Raw genomic sequence first — 18,197 nt, 5'->3', positions numbered from 1 at the left:
CTATAGCAACTGCTTTGAAGCAGCGGAGGGGCGGTGAAGAGAAGGTAGCATCCAGCTGCCTGGTCACCATTACTACGTTAAGCATAAAGTGCAGGTCACCATCCGAGCACAGCAGGAGAGCTGCTAAGGCAGCATCTCAGACGATGCGTACTATACAGATGAGAATCGGGACCGCAGAATGAGAGCGATAGGGAAAAAAAACACGTCAGGTAAGGGACCCACGCCGTGCACATCCGGCGAGGCAGCGTAATTTACAATACGATAGTGGAACACAATAGAATTGATTGCATCTCTTCTATGTGTGATCTCAGACAGGTAATGTTATCTCGTAATTGATGTGATCCCAGACCAGTCATGTCACATTATCGGTCTAGGCTGGATCCTTGGCAGTGCTTTAAAAGAAAATGCAGGTATTTACGAAGCCAGACATTCCGGCGCAGCGCTTTGTGTGCCGCTCGCTTCAGCGTGGTACCTTGGGCACAGGTCCCTTTTAGGAACACCCTGTTTGCAGGAAATGCCCAGAGAGATCAAATTATGTGCCAAGGAGCACACACTTTGTTAAGTGTATCAGAGATCCTTTCACACAAACTTCCAGTTTATTGTTATGTATTGTGTTAAGAAAGTTTGAATATTTATATTAAATGAGATTTTCTTTTTTGCGTATCAAATTAGCAGAAATAGCTGTAAACTAAGATTTAGAAGGATTTTTATTATTACTCCATTTAATTGCCTAATAATAAATATAGTAGCTAACTGGGGTTGTGTGCGCGTTCTCAGTCGAAAAAGTTCCATCACAATTCCAATTACTTAAACATTTACATATTAGAATAGGCACTGTTAATAACATAGAAACATTGTAAAAAAGTAATTTCCAAGGATTTCCAAATCAATTCCAGCTCATCAAAAAACACCAATGGTAACATGTGAAGCCCACTTAACGAAACAGTGTTCCACGCCAAGTGTGCTGGGAGCACAGTAGCTGTATGCTCATCTCTCCTTTTGACATTCAGGGTGGGCTCTGAAGGACATGATGGGCACTGCGGGTGGTGGAGAGAGGAGGAGGGAGAGGGTGCTGCTTTCCCCAACAAAGGCTTCAGAAGCTTACCCCTTTAAGTTGTAATAAGTGAAATAAGGTGGTTTCATTTTCACCTCGGAACATAGTCGAGTACCAGTACTCTATTTCAGGCGTTGAGAAGTGCAGGTACTCACATGCTCAAAAATAATAAATGTAGGTACTGAGGGCTGGGTAGGACCAACCCATTTAAAGCACTGATCCTGGACAAATCCTATTCGCCCGTCTGCTCGACCTCATACATAACTTTAACCTATTTGGTTGTAAACCTAGGGGACCCAATATTATCCCAGACAAGTCATCGCACTATCTCTCAGCGAGTTTGACTGCGGCCAAGCACGGTACCCTTTACAGGTCATGCCACCAACTCAACCCGACTTCTGGCAAGTCAATGCACTGTGAGAAATTTCAAGCCAGTCGGGTCGTTTTGGTCGGTATGATCCCAAAAAGCAATGCCAAGGCGTGCAGGCGTATACTAAGGCGGCTACGCCCTTGTATGTCACTTCATGCAACCTGTGTCACATCCCTGCCAGAGTGTCAACATCCGTGCGGGTGTCCACAGTTGAGGCAGCCATATAAGCCTCTCTGCTGTGAATGACTATTGCGACCCGGTGCAAGCAAGTTTTCCACCCGCTTACAACCTTCTGGAAAACCATGTTACATTATATACCTGTGAAGACACAGGACACTAGGTTTTCTTCACCTCCGCTCTATCACACCTGGAAGCCACGTTTCTTCCCAGACGCCGTCTAAGCAAGTGATTAAATTGGGCAGGTACTGCGAGTCTCCTAATACCAACAAACGTCTTACTTTAAAAGTGAGAGAATCAGCACGTAGATTTTTCAACAATTCCCTGGGAGTAGTACAGGTACTCCGGCGTAGTGACTACCAAAGCTTTTACATTGCCATGTGTGACGAATCAACTTCTGGGGCACGAGTGGTCCATGTGGTGCCTGCCCCTTTAAGGGCACACACACGCGGCGGAGTAACGTAACACTGTTGCGAGTGCCTGTAATAAACGGGGCGTTTCCATAGCGCATCAGAGAGACCATGGAGCCCAGACAGCAAGCACGTCTCAGAGTGTGCTCTGTGGCTGGGGTGGGGGAAATCACAGGGGCCAGAGGGGCAATCTGGCCACATACAACAGTGGCAATGAGGATGCGATGTGGAAACATCAGTGGAGAGCAAGCTGATGAACATGTGAGGCTGGTTGAAGAGGCGGCAAACCCGAACTCTGTGCCTCTCCATGAGCTGGAAAAGGCGGCGGCCAAGGACAAGTGCTTCACAATTCTAAAGGTGGCCCTTCAGCAAGGGTCATGGAGGTCAGAGGTGGTCATGCTGGCACAAAGGACCAAGGAGGCAAGGTCGGGGCTGGAACAACTGGAGAGTCAAAGATGAACTGGCATTTGTTGAGTCAGGACTTTTGTTCTGGGGTGACCGCATAGTAATACCAATGTGCAAGGTCCCTCAAGTCATTGAGTTGGTGCACCAGGGCCTATCAAGGAATCGCCAGACCAAGACCCAGCTACGAGAGAAAGTATGGTTCCCGGGCCTCTGAGACGGTGCCCCAAGGAACGAGGCTGTAGGAGAACGTCATGCTGACTTTGGGTCTACGGGCCGCGATACTCATTTCCTGGCAGTGGTGGATGAATGGTCACAGTACCCTTAGGTCAAGTTTATCAATTCAGTCTCTTTTGACAAGGTGGCTGTGGCCTTAGAGAAGATCTTTGCCACTCACGGCCTGCCTCAGACCCTGTGTTCAGACAATGGACCGCCATTCCAGGTGGAGAGCGTCCCCCAGCTGATGGGGGGACTACGGGATACAACATCAGAAGATTACACCAGTTTGGCCCCGTGCAAATGGCGAAACAGAGGTTTATGAGGACACTGAACAACATGTTTTGCATTGCTCACGGCCAAGGACACTGCTTGCAAAGGGCTCCATATCAGTTCCTGAGGGAATATATGGCCACACCTCATGCATCCACTGGAGTGGCACCAGCGGAGGCAATGTTTTGGCGGTGTCCAAGGGGTCTGATCCCTGTAGTGCAGGAGCGGGAACCAGCTGTCATTGATGCTCAGGTGGAGCGTGAAAGGATACTCAGGGCGGAAGGAGAGAACATGAGGAGAGGGCTCTGGCCCCAGCAGCTAACTTCTGTGGATGAAGTGCTCGTGAAGTACCGGCACCCTCAAGGCAAGCTTTCACTAACTTATGAGCCCAGTCCAATGGACGTGGTGGTGGTGCGTGGCTCAATGGTGAATGCATCTGATGGGACTGACACCTGCAACGCCAGTTTCTTCAAGAAGGTGGGGTAGACCAGGCCGAAGGCAATCCAGAGAAGAGACTGTGGTGAGGTACTGGACTAGGGCGATGGCCTGGCCCATCTGCAAAGTTCCCCAGGTCGGAGATGCAGGTGAGGAGGGCCCGATCCAGGAGGCGGGCAGGAGGTATCCCCAAACGGTCGGGAGGGGAAGCCTGCCCATATCAATGACTGTGTTGGACCCCTGAAGTGGTGGGCCAGGACCATGGGCTGAAGAGTGACTTGTGGGACTGGTGAGGAACGGGATTAAAGGGGCGTTTCATTTTTGGGTGCAGTGTAATGTTTTGTTTTGTTTGTAGTTATCTTCTTTGTTGTTTGTTATGAAAAAGGTGGTGTGTGGTGCCTGCCCCTTTAAGGGCACACACACGGCAGAGTAACGTAACTCCACAGCGTGTACCTGTAATAAACGGGGCATTTCCATGGCCGCATCAGAGCGACCGTGGAGCCTGGACAGCAAGTACGTCTCTCAGAGTGTGCTCTGTGGCTGGGGGGGGGGGGGTCTCACGGGGCCCAGAAGGGCAATCTGGCCACATACAACCAGGGATGAATATCTGTTTCTAAACCATCAATCAACCCCACACCTGTAGTACACCAGAAGGGAGCCGAACAGATTAGAAACACTAGTAAATTTTAAAAATCCTTGCCCAATTGTGGATGGAAAGGCAGGCTTATGTCCGAAAGGTCATGGATCAGTGGCAGGCGCGCAATGCCATTGAGCTCACCAAGCTGAAGCCCCCCTCCCCTCAAATGTTGGCTGAGGGGCGGGACTTCTGTGCCCTTTAACAGTTGAAAGTATCAGGAACATGCTTCTGGGCCCATTTTGTTTCGATGATCAAGCACTGCCCGTTTCCCAGACACAGCCACACCCCCCCCCTCTCAGCGACCCCCCCACCCCCCAAGACCCTCCTGAGGCACACAGGCTGCGCCCTTAACTAAACACGTTTCTTTTGTAATCAGCAAGCAGCATAGCCTTTCTTATATAGGTTGGTGAATTTCCAACTGAAAGACCACCAGTCACCTTGAAAATCTGTGACAGTTAAAGAGAGCAACACAAAGCACCCTTTGAAAATGTGTTCATACTCATAAGGTCAAATAGCTTAATATGCTAAAAAGTAAAGTTTGCTTTCTTAGTTGAATGTTTTTAAAACCATACATAACACGCTGGAGGTTTGTGACGAATCTCCAAACCTAACTGAGTTTATGACAACTTATTTTATTGTGTGTCTTAAAGCGCTGAAAATAAAGTGGGCATATAGATATTTTGCCCTTTGCATCTTATAGTTTTCCATTCAGGATGTGCAAAATAAAAAAGGTACACTGATATTATTTTGGCACAACATGCTGCTATAATGATTTACATGTTGTCATGGTGCTGTACTATGTAATTTGTGTATTTTGCAAGTAAACTCTACAGAACAGTATTATTGTAGGTCTTGACACCCAAAATTTAAATATTTGTTCCAACTAAAGCGTGGAAGAAGGTGGCCGTGCCCAAATTGCAGAATGGGTTAAAATCCCAGCTTCGCTGTTTAGCGCAAGTGTGTGATCCTGGGCAAATAATGTAATCTCACCCTGACTTCAACTGCAAAAATTGGAGTGATTATAAGTGATTACGTTCACACCCTTACAATAGGACAGTTTTAATTGGTGTAAGGACAAATTGGTGTACCCTGGTGCTCCTCTGCTAGTGGCTCCAATACTTTCACATAGAATTGCATTATTTATGCAAAGGCCCGTATCGTATCACTTGAATTGACAGGTAGCCATAGTCTCACCAGCTAGTAAGTGCACCAGAGATTCTAGTATAGTGGACTGTGGTAGAAATTACATGTTCGCCATCCAGAGTACTGCCCCATACTCTGAAATGTCCTGTTATGCTATGATATGGAGTCTTTTATTGCACACCATCTGCCATTTTCACACTTTCTAGGACCTTTAGGATCTGCAAGAAGTGGGTGTTTTCAGACTTAAATGAGAGTTACCGGATTGCAACATTCAAGCTACACTAGAATAGTCTTGTTAAAATGAGTAAAGAAGTTAGATGCCCCAACACAAATAAGTTTGTCACTCCTCCACAGTCGCTGAAGTCCGCGCCTCTCCTAACATTTGAAGAGTTAGCCCCCGCCTACATTTTAGCCTGGGTGCACCCCTGGATGTGCGCACTTGCATTTTGTTAAGTAGAGAGGTGAGGGAAACCTTTCCCCGTAACTGGCGCTGTTAAAGTTTTACTGCGTTTGTTCAGAAAAATGTACTTGAACAAATGCAGTAAAACTTTGAAGCTGCTACTTTCAAGAAAGACTTTAATCGCCCCTCTGCCTATTGAGCGTTAACATATACTATTTGATAGTTGGTCCCCACACCAGACTGTGGGGGTGGTAGACCTGTGGGGCTGAGCCTCCAAGTTTACCCTGCCTATTTTCTGAAGTTGCCCCTCCCATCACCCCTGAAATGTAGGTTTCGTTGCGCCCTTGATCCGTGGTTAGTTGCAACACAGCGAAAATACAATTACCCAATGATAAAAGGCACTGTCCAGTCAAGGTTTTATAGAAATATCTACTTTACTATTATCACAACAGACAGTTCTAGCACACAGCGAAATACAACCCACCCTGTAAAGTAATGCAGAGGACAGTTTCCAAGAAGGAAAAGGGATGCACTCTGGATACTGACAGGAGGGTAGTAGGTGTAGAGTTCAAGGATCCTTGGTTTCAGCACAAAGGGAGCAATGGTTTGTAAAATGTCTCTGGGGCCCTTTGGAGAAGGAGCAGGGGGACAGAACCACAATGTACCTTGTGCTTGTAGTTGTTCTTGATGCTCGACAGGGTCGAGTCAGTTTCAGGGTGCTTTACAGCTTCTGCAACAGAGTTCAAGACGGAAGACAGCTGTGGATATCAGGCAGCAAACAGTTTGGTGGCCAAAGCTTGACAGACGGCTGCAGGCTGGCTTGCACAGCGGCTCGGGGGTCAGGAATCGTCTCAGTGCTGGTTGGCAGTTCTGAAGGACTGGTCGAGGCGTCTATAAAGTTTTTAAGCGACTGCAGCATAATAACGGTCAGCGCTGCAGTCGGTTGCAGTGCGAGGGACTAGACATGCGCGAAAACATCCTTTAGGGCGGACGTCGGTAGATGCTTGTCAATTTACTTCTACTAGCTTCTTCATTGGGCTTGTGTCATCCTTTAAGGCGGACTGCATGAAGCTGAGGAGTGTGTTGCGGGCAGCTGCCTGTTCCTTGGTTTTGGGTTCAGAGACTCTGGCACTTCCCACCTAGGAAGCTTGCTGCAAAGCCTAGCAGGACATGGGTGTGCTATCTGGGTACCGGTTCTGGAGCTGCCAGAGAGTCTCCAGATTCTGTATCGCCCTCTGTTCCCTGTGAGATGTTTTGGTCCTGGCATTACTTCACTGGCGGAAGATGTAAGGCAGACTGTACCTTCAAGCAGGGCCCAATGAGGAGTTCTTCATTCTGCTTCTGGAGAAGCCTTCAGATGACCTGCCAAAAGAGGGGCTTGGACCCCTTTTAAAGCCAACTGGACCACAGGGATTGGTGTAGGCTATGCCTACCTTAATGAACCAATCCTGGATCCCCACAAACAATCTCCTGTATGCGTGAGGTCATAACCAGAGTGCCTTGCAACAGAAAGGTAAAGGAGGGAAAACATGTAATACTAAGTCCCACCTGTCTTCCGGTCTGTTGTCGATCAAAGGGTATCCCTGGTGAATGGAGCCATCTGTGGTTGCCGATTAAAGTAGCAGGTCTCCCTTGAAGCTGCAGAGAACCAGACACTCTGGCTCCTGCAAACAACATTCTCGTACTTTATGAATGGGCACCTCCCCTCCCCCCTTGCGGGGTTGACTACTGTAAACACACAGTCCCAGACATGACAGTTCACTGTCAATAGAAACGGAGGGCGGGAGCTGGCTTCAGGTTGACAGTGCATAAGAACGTTTGTTGGGGTTTCCTGCCTCCTTTGTTAACCTCTGCAGCCAGGCCCGATGTTGGCCCGGTTTGAATTACCCTCTGAATGGTATGCACATTGCTGCCACCAGCTGCAGGGATCAACAAAAGGCCATGGCAGATCCACAGAGCCTTTGTTAGTTAATTAGGCTGGCCATGGTGGGGGAAGGTTTGGTCCTCCCCTGTCATAGCCCAACTACATATAACAGGGGGACTGCCATGTAAGCTGTGTCCACACAGCGTACACAGGTCTAGGAGTATGTCGTGATGTGAACATAGGAAAATGTGTGCAGATTTGCACCACACATGTTCCATAGCTTTATCTACCATCATTCAATTTCATTTAACATTTTAAAAAAAAAAACCCAGGCGAGCGCACACCCACCGTGCGGATAGTCAAATTCCTCACACGATGGAAAGAACTGTGTAAACGCTCTGATTTCTTACTGGTAATCTTAATTACTGCGAGCCTTATTCAACCATGTCCCAGTACATACTTATGAGGTACCTTAGCTCTTGGTGGTTTTCTCCGCTTGGCCCCACCTCATCCCTACAGGGCATAATAAGTCTCCCCCACTCAACAACAAAACGTTATTACCAACTGCCATGGCAGGCCCATCCGTCGGTTATTTACTAGGAGGGAAAGGCGGGAACAGCTGTACTGGGACTAGTAAGAGTGGACTAGGAGTAATGAGGATTACTAGTAAGTAATCAGAGCGAAACCTCTACATATTTCTTTCTTGGCCCAGTACTTACCTACAAGACGCAACTGTGGATAGCGAACATCTGAAAGAAACAGAATAGGCGAAGGTATGCACGCCCATCAACATCAGATTTATTGAAGAACCAATAGACCATAAGCCTCTGTCCTTGTCTTGTAAGCTATAGCAGTGTAACAATTCACAACCCAGTACCAAATACTCCCACCTCCTGACTGTGCAGAGAGGACGGTTATGTCTAAAGAAGGTGTTCGGGTACACCCAGGTTGCTGCCATGCACAGTTCCGAAATGCCCAAGATGCTGACATGCCCCTGGAGGATCTCCCCTGTATATACGCAGGAGTGGTGGGAGGGGGTTGGACGGGTTAGAACCCACTGAAGTTTAGGCCAGGGAAATGGAGTCCCTCAGCCAGCAACTAAAGGTGGGTACTGCAGTCTTCTTTGCTGTAAAGGGAGCCCCCCCCCCCACCGTCCCAAAGGGGAAAACTTTGAGCAGAACAAAAGGCTTTGCTCCTCTCAAGGTACGTTAAGACAGCACGTCCGACGTTCAACTTTGCCCAGAGCGCCTCCTCCTGAGACGAAGGCTCAGGAAAAAAGGAAGGTAGTACAATCTCCTGCGATTTGTGACATTTCTAAACCACCTTAGGCAGAAACAATGGATGACAGAGACACAAGGCTTCCAGGGAGACAAGTAGGGGGCTCTGCATGACTTCCTCTAGTGAAAGCAATGGCTACAAGGAAGACTATCAAGGTCATACACCTCCCCATAGGCTCAAACGGAGGGGATTGCAAAGACTTAAGGAACCAGGGTAGATCCGAGGGAGTTAGCCCTGACCAAACGACAGGCCTGGACACGAAGCTCTTCAGGAGCAGACCTACTAAAGCCTGTAGCTCAGAAGCATCATTTCCCTGGACCCTGAAGGAGCAGATGGCTGTCCACTGCACCCTACGAATAGAGATGGACAGCCTCATGTTAGATCCCTCCTGAAGCAATTTGAAAATACTTTCTTCTCGGCTCCATGGAAGAGGAAACCCCCTGGATTTGACTCCATGAATCAACATTTTTTCCAATGCTTGTCATATGCACTCAACATGGAGGGCCTTGTGTTGTTCTGAATGGAGAAAGCCACCTCCTCCGAGAGACTCCCCGCTTTTTCGCAGGACCCTCAGTATCCATGGTAGCAGAAAAAAGGCAAAATGGAGCCTCGCTGCTAAGTCAAGGACATAGTGTACACCGTCCACGGGAGGGGAACCGTGAGCAAAACCTTTGTACTTTGGCATTGGGGGAGGGTTTAGGGCAGAGGGGGCAAAAAGGCCCAGGATTAGGGACACCAAGATCCTGCAAACCCTCTGAAAGACATCCTCCCGCAATTCCCAGTCTGACAAGGGAAACACCTTGCTGAACCTCTGCACTGTTTTGGCCTTTGAAGTGGACAGCTGACAGCGCCAGGAGATTACCTTTTACCTTGGACCATAGGCTGAACCCCAGGCTACCCAAGAATATTGAGCGGTAAACACTCTTCCCGTTGTATAGGCCACTGTAGTGGTGTAATTGAGCTGGAGGGGAACCAACTTCCCTTTGAGCAGCTGAGAGAAGGCCTGAATGGCTCTGAAGTCAGCAGACGGCTCCCTCCAGTGCTTCCTAATCTGACCCATGGTCTTGGTGGGCTAAACGCTGGACTACAACCCCTCAGCCTGTCTTGCTGGCATTTACTGTAAGAACGGTTGGGGCTAACTGCTGCCAGGAAATTGGGAAAGCCTCCAATGGTGGTTTTGGATACCCAAAGAGATGACCCCCACAGGGACTGGTGCATCAAAGTCCAGGGATTCCTCTCCGCCAAAACTTGTGGAAGAGGATCAGAAGAGGCCATAAATGTAGCCTGGCCCAAAGGACAAGAAAGTCACAGGAGGCCATGTAACCCTGTACTTGTAGGAAGTCTCTGGCAGTGGCCTTGTGCTGGGACAATAATTGTCTATCAGTGCCTGGGAACTCAGGAGCCCTGTTGAACGGCAACAGAACCTGCCAGTTGGCCATCCATAACCTTGCTACTATAAATTGTAGATCCTGCGACAGTGGCAAATTAGATTGGGACAAGTTCATGAGAAACCCCATGTTCTCTAGCATGTTAGTTCCTGGGAGGATGCTTTTAGGAACCAATCGTCCAAGTAAGGGAATAAATTGATTCCCTGGAGATGAAGAGCTGCTGCGATGAGACCCATGACATTGGTGAAAACCCTTGGGCTGACAGTACAATGGGCGAGCCCTAACAGGAAGTGCTCCCTGCCCACAGCAAACCTCAGGAATCCTTGGTGCGGCTTCCAGATCGGAACATGGAAATAGGCATCCTGCAGATCTATAGATGCTAGAATGTCTGTCCTGTACCAGAGGGATGATCCTCTGTAAGCACTTAATCCACCGGCCCAAAACCTGACAACACACCCATTACCCTCCCACCCCCAATCCACCACGGATGGCGGCAGCGTTCGCAGCAGTACACATTGATCAATCCGCCCGCCATCACAGACGACCGTACATCACCCCGTCCCTCCGGACCCCCTCGCACTGCTCTTCAGCTGGCGAGACCAGCCAATCGCATTGGACATAAGAAAGCAAAATCGAAGATTAACTCCATCAGAGTTTAAGGTATGTATAACTTGCACTATGTCTGTGGACACATGCCGCAGAGCCATGCACTATAGAATTAATTCATGGCTATGCAAATCCGCTCTAGCATCTCGCATAGCCGTCCACACTAACACCTGACATGGCTCAACGCCTCTGCCATTAGTATACAGCGACAACCTATGAAAAATGTCAGTCTAGCTGGACACACATCAAATCTACTGCACTAGCATTCTATCCTAAACCAACAGCACCCCGCCCACGTGCCAGACCTCTGGGCTGCTTACTGGATCCTAGCCAGCCCTCCTAAACCCTAACCTGGCAGAATGCACACACGCATCTTAAAAGTTTTATTTCTTTATTTAGTAGTTGTTAGGCATCTATACAACAAAATGGTGTTTCCAGGCGCCACAAGACAAAGTGGGAAGGGAACAAGGGTAGTACATATTGACAACAACAATATACAATCAGTTCCATGTGATAAAGTCCCTGCAAAAATGTTGTCGGACAAAAAAAAAGTCACCAAAAAATGGCCCGTGGTTTGTAGGGACATTATCACACTGAACATGCGGGGGACAACCCTGCAGCCCCCAAAACCTTTTTTTCTTTTTCAAGGGGAGCAGAGGACAAACCCCGCTCCCCTTGACCCCATATATATGTTTACCATATATAAAGTCGCCACAGCCTTTTTCCGGCGACCATATGTATGGCGACCATATACATGGGGATAATATTACTGGATACCTATACAATCGTGGTCCTAATAGGCCTTGTGACATTCAGACGTACAAGTGCAGTGAAGAGACGTGCAGGAGGTGGGGAAGGGATTGAGGATTTGGGGGGGGGGGCAAGGAATGGGCAGTGCTAGCCAGAGCCTGGGAGGGAAGTGCAGAGAGGCTCCAGGGGAGGAAGCTGCTGGCTAAGTGCCGCAGGTAGGGGGCCAAAGGGCAGGGGCATTGGGGGGTGGGGGGCCGGGGAGGCTGATGTCGACTGGGCAGGGGCCTGTTAGCTTGTGAGATTCAGGAAGGTCCAGGCCGCCAGTCTCGGCAGCAGTGGGGTGGTTAGCAAGGGAGGGCGAGAGGGGAAAGATTTAGACAAAAGAACAAGTTACTTTCTTACCTGGTAACGTTCTTTCGATGGGATGGTCCGACGACGTATTCCATATCTATGACAGGTAATGTCCACAGCTGTGCTGCTTCGGAAAATCTTTGACGTCTGCGTCCTGCGTCGATGACGTCGATGCGCCATCCCCGAGGACCTCCTCCGACGGCCGACGTCACCCGATGTGATCAGTAGGACGCACAACGCCCATAGCCGCAGTTACAGTTTTTTCCCCAGAACGTGTGCCACCAGTTTTCTGCCAGTCAGACACACAAGGCCTTGCGGAACGCAAGCTGCAATCGCAAAAGAAATTCTGCAGCGGGGAAGGCAGGGAGGGAGCGATATGGAATATGTCGTCGGACCATCCCATCGAAAGAACGTTACCAGGTAAGAAAGTAACTTGTTCTTCGAGGGGATTGGGTCCTCCGACGTATTCCATATCTATGACAGACTCCCAAAGCAGTACCAAGCAAGGAGGTGGGAAAGAATTTAGAATACAAATTTAGCATGCCTAATCAAATTGCGGAATATAAAACTGCCTTGCCAAAGGCCAGATCTTGCCCTCTGATGGAATCAAGGGAATAGTGACGTACAAAAGTATGTACTGAAGCCCAGGTGGCTGCATCACAGATGTGACGAATAGGAACTCCCCTCTGCAGGGCAGTAGACGCAGCCACTCCTCTGGTAGAATGGGCCTGCAAGCCAGCCTGAGGGTCCTTACCCGCCAAGCGGTAACACTCGGAGATAGCTAAAATAATCCGAGACAAAGTCTGTTTCGTCACAGCTTGCCCCAAACGCTTTCCAGCGTAACCAATGAAAAGTTGATCGTCCACTCTGACCCGGGACATGCGCAAGATGTAAAAGCTCTACGCTCTCCTAGGATCCAGCCTATGGAGCCTCTCCTCTTCCTTACCAGGATGTGGAGGAGGATAGAACGCCGAAGAACCACCTTCTTGCTCAAATGAAATTCCGAAACCACCTTCGGAAGAAAAGAAGGACGAACTCTGAGGACAACCCTGTCCTTTTGAAACATAGTGAAGGGTGGCTTAACTGAAAGTGCCTGTAACTCACTCACTCTGCGAGCAGATGTAACCGCAACCAAAAACACAGTTGTCAGAGTCAACAGCCTCAAAGGGCAAGAACGTAAAGGCTCAAACGGAGCACCCATAAGAAACTTAACAAGGTTCAAATCCCAACCTGGCACAAAAAAAGGTGACGGAGGGAACACATTAGTGAGCCCTTTCAAAAACTGCGAAATTAAAGGAATCTTAAATAGGAACATTCTTCAGACGAGCGCTTGAATATGGACAGCGCCGTCAGGTAACCTTTAATGGTCCCCACTTGCAAGCCCCTGTGGGCGAAAGAAAGCAAAAAAGACAGAACCATGGGAATGTCACATTCAAAAGGATCCACATTCTGAACTCTGCACCAGTCGCAGAACTTTCTCCAATGGCAACGGTACAGAGACTTTGTTGCCGGCCGCCTGGCCGAGAGCAACACCTCCATCACGTCTTCAGGGAGGTCCCAATCCTTATACCTCAACCTTTCAGAAGCCAAGCGTGAAGATTGAGGGATCTGACCTCTGGATGGAGAACCTGACCCCCCTCCCGTAAGAGCAGATCGTCTCGGTAGGGAAGACGACATGGAGGGCAGATGGACAAGTCTAGAAGGTCTGGGTACCACGTCCTCCGGGCCCACGCCGGAGCAATGAGGATCATCCGGGAACCGAACCTCCGTAACCTCTGCAGCACTTGCGGGATGACATGGACTGGAGGAAATGCGTACAGCAGTGGGAATGACCACTCCACCACGAACGCTTCTCCTAAGGCTCCTTTTGGAGGAAATTCCCACGAGCAAAACCTTTCGCACTTCCGGTTGACACTGGAGGCGAAGAGATCCACTTGAGGGGTCCCCCAAAGGGCGAAGATCTCCAGGAGAATCTCCTGAGCCAGCTCCCACTCGTGAGAGATCGAGCTCTGCCTGCTCAGAGCGTCCGCCGTCTCGTTGTCGTCTCCGGCCAGATGAACAGCCGAGATCGAAACTTCCTGCTGGATGGCCCAGAATTCGAGCTGCATCGCCTCCTTGCACAGCGGAAGTGACCCTGCCCCCCCCCCTTTTTGTTGAGGTAGTGCATGGCCACCGGGTTGTCCGTTAGAATCAGGACACTCTTTCCGCGCACATTCGGCAGAAAAACCTTCAGGGCTAGCCTGACGGCCCTCAGCTCCAACAGATTGATATGGAGTCTGGACTCCGACGGAGACCAACGACCGCTGACTGTCAACTCGTTGGCATGAGCTCCCCATCCCGTGAGGGATGCATCCGTTACGATCGTCACCTCCGGCCAGGGCAGCCAAAATGGGGCCCCCGTCATCAGATTGCCCTCGACGGCCCACCACCGAAGGTCCCCGGCTACCGAGGGCAGCACCTGAACAGGGTGCGACAGCCTGCCGGAGGACTGAGACCACTGGAGCTTGAGTGCCCACTGCAAAGATCTCATCCGCAGACGAGCCTCTGGCACCAGAAGAATGCAGGATGCCATGAGGCCCAGCAGTCTCAAGAAATCAGACGCTGGGAGATTCTGGGCAAGCTGAAACTTGTGCACCATCTGCTGAATGTGAAGAGCCCTCACCTGGGGAGGAAAACACTGCCCTAGGGACGTGTCTGAACGTGAAGAGCCCTCACCTGGGGAGGAAAACACTGCGCCAGGGACGTGTCGAGCACTGCTCCGATGTACTGGAGCCGCTGCGTTGGTGTCAAATGGGACTTCTTTAAATTGAGGGAGAAGCCCAGCCTGTGAAGGGAGTGGCAGGTGACTGGACAGATGATCCAGGACTTGCTCGGGAGAGCTCCCCCTGATCAACCAATCGTCCAGGTAGGGGTAGACGTGAATCCCCCTTTCCTGAGATGCGCTGCCACGACCACCATGAGCTTGGTGAAAACCACCGGGGCGGAGGTCAATCCGAACGGCAGGACCCGAAACTGAAAGTGCGAGTCGCCAACCGCGAACCTCAGGTACTTCTTGTGCTTGGGATGGATCGGCACATGGAAGTAAGCATCCTTGAGGTCGAGAGACACCATCCAGTCCTGAAGTTGAAGGGCCTGGAGGACTTGAGAAAGAGTCCCCATCTTGAACTTGTCCTTCCTGAGGAGTTAGTTCAAACCACACAAGTCCATGATGGGTCTCAATCCCCAGTCTTTCTTCGAAATCAAAAAATAAGGGGAATACCATCCCTTGTTCCTCTCCGCTACAGGCACCAGTTCTATGGCGCCTTTCTCCAGCAGGGCTTGAATTTCCTGCGCAAGGAGCGGATCCGGACTCTTCAAAGAGAGGTTCCCTGGTGGATTGTCGTGAGGCCTCTGCCGAAAAGGAAGACAGTAGCCGTGGGTTATGATCTCCAGAACCCACACATCCGAAGTGATGGCTTGCCACTCTACAAGATGCTGCGCCAGCCTTCCCCCAACCGGCGAACCATGGGATCTGGCCTCATGACTAAGTGGTAGCAGCTGCAGCGTTGCCTGAGGGCAAAGAGGCAACTGCCCGAGCGGCCTTGGCACCTCGAGTACCTTTGTTTCCACCTCTGGTACTCTTACGATGGCCTCTTTGACTGCTAGCTCCCCTCGCTTTACTGAAGGACGAGTAATGGCGAAAGGAACCACCCCTCCATTGCTGTCCCCTAGGACGAAAAGGCAGAGTCGGCGAACTGCAGCGCCCAACGACTTTGCTGCAGCTTTGGAGGTCTGCAACCTCTCAAGGCTCTCGTCAGCCTTGCTGCCAAAAAGGTGTTCACCGTCAAAAGGCATTTTGAGGAGCCGGGACTGCACATCAGGAGCGAACCCAGACTTCCGCAACCACGCAAACCTGCGCATTACAGTGCTCGCCGCCATGGACCGGCTGACACAATCCGCGAAGTCCAAACCCGACCGAACGGCCTCACACATAGCATCCTTGCCATCCTGAACCATAGCAAGGAAACCATCCCGTTTGTCCCCTTCGGGAATATGATCAGCCGCTAAAGCAACACAGTTCCACAGAGTGTGTGTGAAACGAGACAAGGCACATATGGAGTTGGCCGCCTGAAGCGCCATACGCCCCGAAGAAAACAATTTCTTCGCCCAGCCGTCAAAACGTTTGTCGTCCCTATCCGGATGGATGGTAGGATACGACGCCTGCTTTGCCGGGGCCGTAGCCGCCTGCACCACCAAACTCTCCGGAGTGGGGTGCCTAGACAAGTAGCAGGGGTCGCTACTGGCTGGACGGTATTTTCGCGACAAAGACTTGCCCAATGCCGGGAGACTCTCCGGAGCAGTCCAAGCTGCCGCCACCCTTCTCTGCAGAGCCATATGAAAAGGCAAAACCGGGTCAGTGGGTGGACCGAGATCAAGGATGTCCGTGAGATCATCATGAACGAACTCCCCTGGGGGAGCTGACCAACCCAAGTACTCGGTAACCCGAGACATAAGGCGCTGATATGAAGATTCGGCATGAGTGCCAGGCTCCGGCCGACAAAGCTCCACCTCCGGAGAGGTGTCCAGTCCACTGGCATCATGCAGCAACTGCCTCAGGTCATCAAACTGGCTATGGCCCGAGATAAGGTCATCTGGAACCGTAACCGGAACCAGGCCGCCCTCAGAGCCTTCATCACCCTCTGAAATGTACTCCAGGCGGGGAGAGGAAGACCTCTGCGGACCAAAGCAATGCTGGACCTTAGCCATAGCCTTTCTAGGGGCAGACCCCGTGCCACGGGGCCCCTCCGACACCACCGCCTCAAAAGGCGTCGAGGGCGCCAAACGAGTCGGCGCCGGCATCGACAGAAAAGGCGCTGACGTCGAGCGAATCAGCGTCAACGTCAGGTGCAGCGCCGCCAGCATCGACGGCGGCGACACAGTCCTCGAAGCCGGAGCTCCGAACGTGTCTCTCGACAACCTGGGCGGCGACGACCCCCTCGGAGGCGGAGCCTCGAGAGAAATCGTCGACGACCTCGGCGCCACAGGTGTCGACGTCTTCTTTGAAGACGGCACAGGATCACGCAGTCTTGAGCGCGTCAAGGACCGGGACCTGGAACGGGCATGGCGAGAACGGCTACCATTGTCCGAGCGGGACCTCTCCTGCGAGCCATGCCGACCACCCGTGCCCGAAGGTGTACGGGCGGTGTCTCTCGACTGGTGCCGACCGACCCCACTCGGAGGCGCAGACGGACTGGTGCCCTGCGATTCCAGAATCGCTAGCATCTGCTTCCCGAAGGAAGCCCATTCCTCCGGTGTCGCTTGCATGGAGGGATAAGCGACCCGCCGACGGGCGGAGTCCTCGGAAGAGGACGGGGAAGGCGACCTATGCCGGCGCTTCCTGGAATGCCTAGAAGAGGCAGAGGAGTGGCGAGACTGACTCCTGGAAGGAGACCCACCGGACTTCCGACGATGACGCGGAGAGTCACCCCTCGAGTCATCGGTCGAAAGCCCTGCAGACCTAGACTTCCAGGGCTTAGACACCCGGCCTACCGACAGCTTCGTCTTGCGTTCCCGCAAGGCCTTAGCAGTGAGCGACTGGCAGTCGACACAGTCGTCCGTATCGTGGGCCTCCCCGAGGCACCAGAGGCAGGCGTCGTGCGAGTCCGTGACCGACATCTAGGACCCACAGTCCCCGCAGTTCTTGAAGCCCGGACGCGGGGTTGAAGAAGAGAAAGACATCGCCACGAACAGGTCTTCACAACAAACCGAACAGGTTCAACGAACCGAGAATAGAAAACAGCAACTCCAACGAGTCGAGGCGTACCGAGATTCACGAAGCGAACACGTTCGCGGAAAAAACGGAACTGAGGCTATGGATGTCGTGCGTCCTACTTATCACATCGGGTGACGTCGGAGGAGGTCCTCGGGGACGGCGCATCGACGTCATCGATGCAGGACACAGACGTCAAACATTTTCCGAAGCCGCACAGCTGTGGACATTACCTGTCATAGATATGGAATACGTCGGAGGACCCAATCCCCTCGAAGTAGAGTTTTGAGAAGTTTCTGGAATTTAAGGAGGTCTGGCTCAAGTATGAGAGGGGCTGGGAGGGTGTTCCAAAGAGGCACCAGCTGAAGAGAGACAGCCCCCCACTCTCTGCATGGAGTTCGAGGAGCGGAGGGGAGGTTGATAGTGTACTTCTAGCTAAGGATCTTTAGAGGGGAATGAAGGAGAGGCATATGAAGGAAAGGGAACTCTGGACTAGGAGTATGTTAGACACTACAGAGAATATCCTGGAGAACCCACGCGCAAAGCCAATCACTCTCCACGAGAGAAGACCGAATCGGTCCCAGGGTGACCATCTTTACTGTGTCCACTGCCAGAAAGGTGCTGAGAAAAAAATAAAACAACAGGTCATGAATAGTTCTCCAACCAGCCCTGAACTAGTTGGGGAGAAGACGAG

At 51.1% G+C, this 18,197-nt stretch overlaps 1 protein-coding gene across 2 annotated transcripts in view; it reads right to left on the bottom strand.

Moving 5' to 3' along the window:
* ATP8B2 (ATPase phospholipid transporting 8B2) overlaps positions 1-18,197 on the bottom strand; it is a 2,597,648-nt gene that overhangs the window by 2,247,416 nt on the left and 332,035 nt on the right. The window lies entirely within an intron of this gene.

This window comes from Ambystoma mexicanum, chromosome 1p (genome assembly GCF_040938575.1).
Source record: "Ambystoma mexicanum isolate Mex_15411 chromosome 1p, UKY_AmexF1_1, whole genome shotgun sequence".
NCBI classification, from domain to species: Eukaryota; Metazoa; Chordata; class Amphibia; order Caudata; family Ambystomatidae; genus Ambystoma; species Ambystoma mexicanum.
Note: the sequence above shows the minus strand (reverse complement) of the source record. Positions and strands in the feature narration are given on the sequence as shown.